At 40.9% G+C, this 10,560-nt stretch overlaps 1 long non-coding RNA gene across 1 annotated transcript; it reads left to right on the top strand.

Moving 5' to 3' along the window:
* Window positions 1-5,459: 5,459 nt before the first annotated feature.
* LOC137474100 (uncharacterized) lies at window positions 5,460-10,226 on the top strand. Its single transcript, XR_010999151.1, has 4 exons — window positions 5,460-6,216; window positions 7,148-7,347; window positions 7,478-7,629; window positions 8,247-10,226. It is a non-coding gene; the product is annotated as an uncharacterized lncRNA (long non-coding RNA).
* The last annotated feature ends 334 nt before the right edge of the window (window positions 10,227-10,560 follow it).

The following is a 10,560-nucleotide window of genomic DNA, read 5'->3' as shown; positions in this document are numbered from 1 at the left end:
GAAAAAAAAGTAGGAAATAAATTCTGACAGGCATTTACAGGCATCTAATGAGCACCCAAGAAAGCAGCATGCTACACTGACAGGGAAACCTTGGTGCAAGCTAGGATTCATGCTATTTTACATGTTTAGGCTATTAACATCCCATTATCTGAACTTGTTGTGGCAATCATTGCTGAAGTGAACACCCCCCTCTGGACTATTCCTGTCATGGGGAAAGGCCAATGAGGAAGTATTGCTTGGATTTAATAAAAAAGGGTTCAAAATTGACCTGTTGTGCAATTGCAGTTAAATAATTTCACTTCTTCAGATGTCTGTCCCACCATGCCAGATCTTTGAGCCAGAAAGAGTTGTCGAGCTGGTGTCAAACAAGGGTCACGTCCTTGTTACAGCTTGTCACTTGTGATAAGTGATAAAAATAAGCTTGGACTTAAGCTTGTCCTTAATTAACACAAGATACCAAACAAAACAAAACTAGATGTTGCTGCAGTCTCTGTAAGGTGCACACATTGTCTGCTGGAAATGTTTGGTGGTGTTCAGAAGTTTTAGGCTTCGCAATTGTGATATCAGTATGACCTATATGGGCGCTACCTCCAGATGAAAAGCACTGCATGATGTAAACCAAAGAGCACAGATAGAGCACAGTAAAAAACAGAAATTTTTACCCAGTTTTTGATACCGAGTCTTGCACAAGTGTTACATTAATTTGTATTTCCTTTCCTCTGGCTCCTATCATTACAGTATGTTGTTACTGATTGTTTCATTGTTATCTACCCTCTATAGTGAAATATATACATAAACACATGGCAAATTCAGAGATCATGTATATAAGCATAAATATGATACAAAGACACCACTTAACGAGGAGAGGAAACTCCCTGGCTACAGGAATTATTAGGAAGACCTGGAAATCATCTAAGGAATTCTGAACTTTGACCTCCATCACTTCTGGAACCCCCATTATCTCTTTTGTCTGATTTGCTCAGAGGACTACCCCGTCTAGAGAGCAGGTGATTGCTAGATTTAGTCAGGTGATTGCTTCTGTTCCAGGAATGATTTTTCAAGATAATCAACTGATTTGCTTGAGAAACAAATATTTTGCTTCTAGTCTGTATACAATGGCTGTCATCAGGCATTCACTTTTTTTTTTAGACTCCTATAAGGACAGATGTTCTGTGATAGATGATCCACAGGGAACCAGGATACTGAAACTGTCAGTCTCCAGAACATGACATGTCATCAGATGACTAAAAGAAGAGCTTTTTGATGTCATAGTACTTGTTAGTGTGGCTTTTCTTTGTGTTCTATCCATTTCTCATCTCATCTATTCCTTGAAGCCTCACAGGCTGTGAGCCCTTTATATTTATGGAAATATGTTAAATTTTCTAATAATTGTGAATATATGTCTGCAGCCATATGTCTTTATAAAAAGGTTTTTCTCAAGAGATGCTTCCAAATAACATGTTTAGACCAAGCAGAAAGCTTCACTAAATATTAGACAAGAACTGAATGTTGAGATGCATACAACACTTGCCCCTTCTTTGGCCTGTTCTTGTCTTTATATTGTCCAGTTGATTGTGTGTAGGTTTACTGTAAACTTCAGAAAGCATCTTTAAGAGCCCTGGGAGAAGGTAACTAAGTGCAGCCTGGAATGGCTGCTCCCCCACATGGATTCACTCATTTGTCAATGCCTGAACATGGGAGAAACGGGGTTCAGCCCTGTTCTCTATGAATGTAACACACACATCAGGTACCACTGAAGAGTCATCATATGGCTCCAGCTTTTACCCACCGCTACCCCAGGTTTAACTCAGGGCAAGCTTGACCAGGAGGGATCATCATCCAGCTGCCAATTAAGTGAACGGAGCCAGTCCCCTGGGGCAGCAATGAAGCCATATAGGATTACTGCAGTTACATTATGATTAAGATGGTGGTGACGGTACAGGCAACCAAGCCCTGAAGAATCTCATTCATTTCATTATAAGGTCACAGAGTAAAAAATCAGCTGCTCTCATTTACACCTGTCAACCCCAATGAAAGAAGCAGAGTGGAGTGGGTATAACTGAGAGCAAAATTAGCCTAGAATCCATAAACATTATCCTGTGTTATTTGCACACAGCTCTTCGTGTATGGATTGATACATCAGCTGGGCAAATCATGCATAAGTTGAGACTCAGACAAAGGGAGGAGAATGTGTATTTTTGCTCTGCTATCTGCCATCAGTTTGCATCAAAAGTAAAATGACTGACCTGAAATCAAACCAGTTTTCCGGAGTCAAGCTACAAAATGTCATTATGCAGCTCTTCTCTCCAGTAACTCTCCAGGAAGATGTAGTAGCCTCAGAAAAACTGTTTTCCATCTGGTTTTAGATTTTCACGGAGAAGCAAAGCAAACAACTTTCTGAATATAGTAATAATATATTACTTGATAATAATAAAACTGGCTATCACCGTGGAATTCAAATGTACTATCACTTCATTACAACACCAGCTTTGATTGTTACAACACAAAGCTTGTCTTTCCAATAGACATGGGACAAGAAATAGTTCCTTGTCCAGAAAGCCATGAGCCTTTCCTCAGGGATGTACTACATCTGCCAGCCCTGGTGGATGTCTTGGGCAACACAGGGCATCAAAAGTGTTTGAAACTTTTGATTAGGCAACTGAATTCAGTCCTCATGGTGAGACATATGTTAAGTGCATGCTGGAGAAACAGTAAAAATATGATGTGTATGCAAGGTTAGTTGTTATGGAAAAGCTAAATAAGACTGCAGTAGGAACCCCAGGGCACATGGAGTGGGCTCACAGAGGACACTGAGCTACAGAATTGGTCTTTTGTTCAGGTCTAAAAGCATGGTTAGATTAGATGATTTAATGCCATAAACCCTTTGGCAAGATCCATTAATCCAAAGTCCTGGCCAAATTGTGTTTGTACTTTAATGCCAATTTGTGTTCAAAATTATTTGAATTAATTGCTCTTCCCTTTTTAAACTGCTGTGTGGTATTTCTGTTCTCTTTCAAGCATTTTCCATCACAGCTCAAGGAATATGAGACTATTCTCCCATGTCAATATTCTTACCATACGTCCTTCCATAGTAACTTAGCTTCTCTTTCTGAGCAAAATATTCTGTGAGAATGAGGAATTGAAATAGGCTTAGGGATATTTTTTTTCCTTTTAAAGTGAATCACAACAACTCCTTTCTCAGTCTTACACCACTAATGATACTAAAGCATAGGGATGGTGCTTTGTATTTTGAATGTACAGACCAAGGCCTTTGAAGCAAATAATCTGCTTTGGTCCCCAGCTATGATTGGGAAGCCTCACACATCCCTGGTGCATAGCACAGTGGCAGGAAATAGCTCCTAAAGGGCCACAGATTTGCTGTTTAATTTTTTTTAATTACTGCTTATTTAGGAAACATAAATACTTTTACAAATCATTACCACATAAGTATGAACCATGCACTATTTTTAATTGAAAAATGAAGCTAGCACTTTTTCACTGAAAGGAACATTGTGAGAGACATAAAGCCACTCTTTCATAAGGCCTTGCAAGGACAAATACCTTCATCACCTCAGATGCCTTCATTCAGGGGTTTTATTTGTCCTGACAGGCAATGCCATTTGCAGTTCAGGAAATCCTGAGTTGTGGTAAATGGTGTATGAATCTAAAGCAAATTAGAGACATGGTTTAGTGGTGAACTTGGTAGTGCTGGGTTAATAGTTAGACTCAATGATCCTAGAGGTTTTTTCCAATCTAAAAAAAATCTATGATTCTATGATTCTGCTGGGCTTGTCTCCACCAGGAGAACGCAGACCCATTGTTCAGGAAACAAACGCTGCCCTAGCACTTACGCACCTCTTCAGAGACTTGCTGCCTCTGTCTGAGAGGAGTTGATATTAGTTGTTATTAAGATACAGCTGGGTTTAGAACCTTCCAAAATGAACACCTCAAAGAAATTAGTCAGCTAGTATTAGAACTCTGCATGAAAATGTGGGTGTTTTTCTTAAAAGCTATGTATGGTTGAAACAGCCAATTCTCCTCCACCCTGGGGTGGTGGTGGTTTTTTGGGTGGGCTTTTTGAAATGATTTTCCCCTTTGGTTTGGGTTTTTCTTTTTCCCTTTTAATTTTGCTTTTTGCCATTTGCATTCAGCTTAACTGATTGGAAAAGAATAATAAGAATGCTGGAGGACCTAAAACCCTGAGGAAGCCCAAGCTGTATGCTAAGTTGGTGCCTACCAGCAGCTTCATCTCAATTAGTCCAGTTTGTGAATGTTTGTTTGTTTTTTCTTATTCATTGCCAAGCTAAAAAAAAACCCAACTGTGAATAGTAAGAATAAAAGAAGGACTTCAGCTCATGATTTATCTGTAAAGAGTGGCTCCAATTTCAATTGAATCACTATTCTCTTAAAACATCACAGCCATGTCCAGACTGCCCCACAAGCTCTTCATTTAGGAAATCCTAAGTGAAGTAGGGTAAAACAGGATAAAGGAATTTATCTCCAGGACCATTCCCCACCATCACTAGGGGCATTGTCTGGAATGCTTCTCCTTCAAATTATGAACTTCCTTGAGAGGTAGGGTGGTTTTCCCATGTCAGCTCTTTCAGAAGTCACTGTCCTACATAAGAAGATTCTGAGAGAGCTGTGCTGTCCCCTTGGCCTTGCTGCACAGCACGACTTCAGGAAGGTAACAGATCTCAAGGCGTTTGTGTCCAGTGTCCAGGCTCCAGTGCAGGAGACCTCTTCTTCAACCTCTTCCCTGCAAGGACTACTCTGTAGATCTCCCATTTGCCTTTGCATGGTCTTTGCTGTTACTAAACCTGCTTTTGCCTGTGCTGCACCTCGAAGGAGAACCATCATCAGAGAGGACAAGGTGTGTACCCCACTTCCACAGAGGATGGGGCTCATGCTGAGCTGCAAGCAGGGCCCTACACAAGGACACATGGTGAGCATCAGCCAGCTCCAGCTGGGGACTCAGCAGGCACTCTGCTCATCTGCCTCTGTGTAAAGCATGTCCCATATTCTGCAAGAGCAAGGCTGGCAGCTGCTAAGTGCAATCATAGCCTCAATAGCTGCATCATCTCCAAGTCCTCATCTAAAGCGTGTAGAAAAGCTTTCCCTAAAGAGTTCTCTTTCCCTAAAGAGTTTTTATGGTATGAAAATGGCAAGTACTAGCTGCAGAAAGAGTTTGACAAGGCAGATATTTTAGCTTTTCCATTGATCCAGCAGTGGTCCTTCTACAAGAGAGGAAATACAATGCAAACCACTTTGCTGTGGAGTCAGACAAGCCCCTAACTTGTAGCACACCTGAAATGTGTGAACAGAGCTGGGGAAGCATGAATCCAGTTGGGGGTTAACAACTGTGCTATGCATTTACTGTCCTGAGCAAAACACCCACTACAAAGGCTGCTTCTCACTTTGTCTCTCTCTATCCCCTATCCCACCAAAAGAAACTCATTCAGGGCTACCCAGCTGTTGCTTTCACTGCTCCAGCCACCACCATCCTCCTCCCCCAGCCCCAAATTAATGCTCCTCCTAAAGCTGTTATCCTCTGTGAATTCTGTCATTTCCAATGAGTCTTGTGCTGTAATTTAAAAGATAACTCACTCCTGTTTCCAGCGTTTTAATGCATTTTATTTTTTCTACAAGCAATATACGTGTGTAATTAATAAACAATTTAGTATGTTGAGGAACCTAGGAACTTGGCAAATGTTCTGGGGATATGAAATCTCAGGAAAAGCAGCACATTATAAGAAATAGTAAGTAATTACTTATGTAAGCTTTTCTTTTTAAATTCTAAGAACATTAGCTACTAATTACCTACTAATTACCAGTACTTCAGCAGGTGTTTGCACTTAACTGTAGGCTAAAGCCCCTGTGAAAAACAAACCCCTCACACTCCCTCTCAAGATTAAAGCTGAATCCCACTGGACTCTATAATACAGCATAGGTGCAGCAGAGCTGTTTACATGCTAGTCCTTTAACCACTTGGCCGCTTAAGGTGAAAACACCCTCCAGTTTATTTCCCTTGTATTTTCTGCCAGAGCCTAGGTGATTTACTAGAATGAGTAACTCAAGAGGTAATGAACAAAACCTAAGGGTTAAAAGTAAACTATGATTAAGACTTCATCCTCATCTCCACATTTATCTCACTTCTGTAGTGACCGGGCAAAGGAAGACTCTATGTCTGACCATGAATATTGCTGGCTGAAGAAGGTGAGAATAAAGTCTTATCTGTGAAAAAATTCCCTGAGTTAAAAAAAAAACAAAACCAAAAAAAAAAAACAAAAAAAAAAAACCCAAAAAAAAAAAAAACCACAACTATGCAAAGCCCTCAGCTGGTGTAAAATTATTTCATTTCACCAGCGTTGATGCCCAAGTCAATACTTCAGGCCACTTGAGGGACTGGCCTGCACTTTAGATCCAATCTGTTAATGACTCTTTTCAAAGACTAATTCATACAGGTAAATTTTTCTAAAAAAAAAATTCTGAGCAATGAATTTCTAATTTATAAGTGTAGGTTCAAGTTCATATCCTTGACCGCTTAAAATTCAGCATTTTCATTTACCTAGTTATCAAAACACACTTTACTATCAATAGAAGGAAAATATCAGATATAAGAAGTCCAAGTAGAGAGTGGAAAAGATAAGAGGTGCCTTCAGCAACCAGTCACAGTGCTCAGGTTGCACCTTCCACAGAGCACCTTAGGGACAGATGGAAGGACTGAGAGGAACACCTCAGGGCAATAGTTTTGATTAAGACTGTTCACAGATTAATAATTCCAATAATGCTGCTAACATATTTTTGCCTTTTACCTTCTCTGAGACTTTTAAGATCTATTCAAAATATAGGGTTGCTTATATCACTTCTGCAATTACTTCTTTTTCACTGTAAAGAAGACTCAAAGGTAGGCAGTGGAGGCAGTTCATCACCATTTTTCCATGGATGCTAGTTAAGCTACAAATCCCCTCTAGATCCATTTTTCACTGGGGTGATAGAAGTAGTGACTGTGCTGTGAAGTATTAGCAGCAGTAGAAGTGCTCATGCCTACAGCTGGGAGCTAAGTTTTTTGAACAGCACACCTCTATTAAAACAATAGGAACTGCAGGAGACTAGAAAGAGTTGAAAACCTGACCCTTTCATTCAGGTACTTAAAGGGGACCTTCTGGCTGCTGGTGTATTTTAAGACTTGAGCCCCACAACTGAGAGATTAAAAGCTGCTTTGACATATGAATGAACCAAATGAGACCATGAGGCTTCTGAGAAAATTATACAGCTCAGCCTTGGTGCCTTCCATCTGAGCCTCAAAACAATATACAAAAATTAACAAAATAGCATGCCTGGGCGGTAAGTCATTGATCTTTCACCAATCAACAAGCACAGCAAAATGCCCATAGGTCATTTAAAAAGAGGGTTTAAATGTCATTTGTTCATCCTGTAAAAATAGTTTCTGCTTATTTCTTTTCCTCTGCTGCAGGCCTATGGTAAGATTTCCAGAGAACCTGAAGAGTGGAAAGAGTAGCAGTGCTCTGGTCACTAGGCTGATTCAAGGTGCTGAGTGAGGCTGTTTCTGTCCCGAGGAAGGACTCCTGTGCCTGGAATCTGGTCTGTTTCTGACTGTTGCCCCAGGTGATCAGATAAAAGATATTGCTTCTCTCTATATAGGCTTAACTGCACCAAATGCTGAAATGACATGAATGTATCTGCTCATCATTCCATTTAAAAGACAGCAACATTCATGTCCCCAGATAAGAACCTTACCAGAAAAAAAAAAAAAAAAAAAAAAAAAAAAAAAAAAAAAAAAAAAAAAAGAGGTAACTAAGAACCAGGAATATTTTGGGCAGTCATCTGACTCACTGCTGCTCCCAAAAGGTAAGCTGGAAGACAGCCCTGCTCTGCTGGAGTATCATGAGTCTGCATCCCTGGTGGGTGAAGTCACTGCCCCCTCCAACTGTGCTGCTAACCCCAGCTCCCAGCATCCTGCAGCCCAACAACGGACAAAAACACTGTGGAAAGGGGAAGCAGGTGAGTGGAAAAGTGACCTGTCAGAAATGAGTTGCCCAGCTGGCCCATTAGTCACTCCTTAGGTGCTGGGCACTGGGGATGCAGAGGGAAATATTGATGATGCCAGCAAAGAGCAAGGGATGGTCTAAAGCATCTTGAGTTTCATGGCTACATTTGTTTTTAGTCAGAAAGGTTTTTGCTGGGGTATTTACCTATTTTTCCCCATTTTCACTGTCTTCTAGGCAGTTCCCTTAGGTGGGATTTCACAGTCCCAGCAGCACCACGATGAAGTTAAGGCTGGAACACATTTTCCTGCATGCACGACAGGTACTGTGGATGCCGTGACCACTGACAAAATTTCAGGGGATACAGAAGCAAATTGAGGAGAGGGTTTTTCTCTTCTATTCTCTTGTCTTTGCTTTAGTATCAAAGAGGACAGGAAAAAATGCAGAGACAGGATTTTAGCCCTTCATTTTATAATGTAATTGAAATGCCAAGAGACTGAAAAAATTCAATGTTGATGAAGAAACGGATGTTAGTGCAATGAAGAATAGCTCTGTCTTTGTCAGTCTGCAGTCTTTTATGTGTCACAGGCTGTCACTTTCTATTGCATTTCAACTGACTAATTACCCCAGTTTATTAAAAGTGAATATGAATTCACATTTTTTACTTTGCGATGTTCCAAGTGTTAGTGTTATCAGGAGCTATTACTGAATGATAGATCCCACAGTTCTAGGCTTCCTCATGTGGGCAAGTACAGAGCAAATCTACCTCAATATCAATGAAAACCAGATATATTCATTTAAGGGGGAAATATATACTATGTGCAGTACATGTTCACATCCAAGCATTAATCACCCTGGTGTGTCCCACATGGCTCAGTGTATTATTAGAACCTCACTCACAGAGCAGAAGAGTGTCTGTAAGTGATGATGTTGGAAGGGTTGGACTTGAATTAAATGTACTCATCGCTTCCTAATGGGGAGGTATTTTCTGACAGCTGTAATGAAAACTGCTGCTCATCAAAAGGTACTCTGTGTCCTAGCTCGCAAATTCAACCTCAGCTTCAAGTTGCACATTTAAATTTCAAAGTTTTTATCTCTAGCCGCACTGGAGTGCACTTATAAGTGCAGTGGAAGGGTCAAATTAGATGAAATCAAAGCCCTGCTTCTACTGAAGAGGCAATTTTAAGCTTTTGCAATTGGAGCTGTGTGTTGTTACAGACTTAAAAAACCTCATCATCAAAAATAAGGATTTCTAGAATATGATAATTATCACTTTGATCTGTCCAACTCAGATCCAGCAGTAACTACAATGTTTGAAATTCCCCATTCTGTATAAAACAATACATTCAGATAAACAGGTGCATCAACTACAATAGTTCTAGTACAATTGGTAACCCATTTATTATTGTTAGTTCTTCACACCTTCCCCTACCTTTTTGAGTGAGTGATCAGGTTTCTTGGGAGGACATTTCCACTGTCTTTGGAGGAGCTGCATGCTGGCATAAGCTTTATTGGCAATAATAATCAATAAGAGGAATAACAATAACTTGGGAAGTTATGTCGATAGCAAGTGCTGGGAAAGAATGGTGATTCAGGTCTTGGAGGGAAATGCCATTTTGCCTGAAAGCAAAGCACACATAGTCAACAGGAAAAGGGAGAGGGCTTCATTCTTCTCGTGTTTTCCTAGTAGGTACTCATTGTTTATAACAAAAGGCAACCATTGTATGTTTTCCTATGATTTGAGATATTTACTATTTCACATGCTAAACAAAATGTTCTTTCATTAGAACATAACATAGTTGAAGGGAAAAAATATCACATGACTGGCTGCAGTGGTAGGACTGTCATCTTCTACATTTACAAAAATGAGGCAGAAGAGTATTTTTTAAACATGCTGTCTGTGGAGAAGCAGTGAGACATGCATTCACATTGCCTGGACCCCAAGCAGGTCAGCTTGATGAGCTGGCTGTGATGTTAAAGCTGTGAGGCTCCCTTCTCTGGTGTTTTAAAGTCCTCTGGGTATGATGAATTTTGTATAGGATATTTAAGGGACTGGCTGAAGCTATATCATCCTGGGTTTGTGCCCAGGCTGATGCTGATGGCCATGAACAGAAAATACCCCCTGGACCATCCAGCCTGTTTCTAAAGAAAAGCAGCTCTCTACCTCTCAGCTTAAGGGTGGAGTGAGATCAGTCTGGCTCTACCCATACCTTAAGACAAACTTTGACTTTGGTCTGCACCAGGGAGGTGCATCTCAGGTGGGGAATGATCCTGGATGACTGAGACCCTGCATTGGTTTGGCTTTACAAGGAAGGAGGCCCCTCTCCCCCTTCCGGTGGGGAAGGTAGGAAAGGTGCCTGTATCCATGGGTGTCTTTGGTGGCAAGCCAGGGAGCTTCAGGGAAGGGAGTCAGGAGGGCCCAAGGACACGGTGTGTGAGGACACCTCTAAGCACAAAGAGACTGGCTACCTAGAGTGGGGAGCAGCACCATCAGTGGAGAAGGAAACAGCTCCCCCGCAGGTAGGGATGAAGCTGGCTCCCTCCTAAGGCA

This window comes from Anomalospiza imberbis, chromosome 1, assembly GCF_031753505.1.
Source record: "Anomalospiza imberbis isolate Cuckoo-Finch-1a 21T00152 chromosome 1, ASM3175350v1, whole genome shotgun sequence".
Lineage (NCBI taxonomy): Eukaryota > Metazoa > Chordata > Aves > Passeriformes > Viduidae > Anomalospiza > Anomalospiza imberbis.
This window is presented reverse-complemented; position numbering and strand designations above follow the sequence as displayed.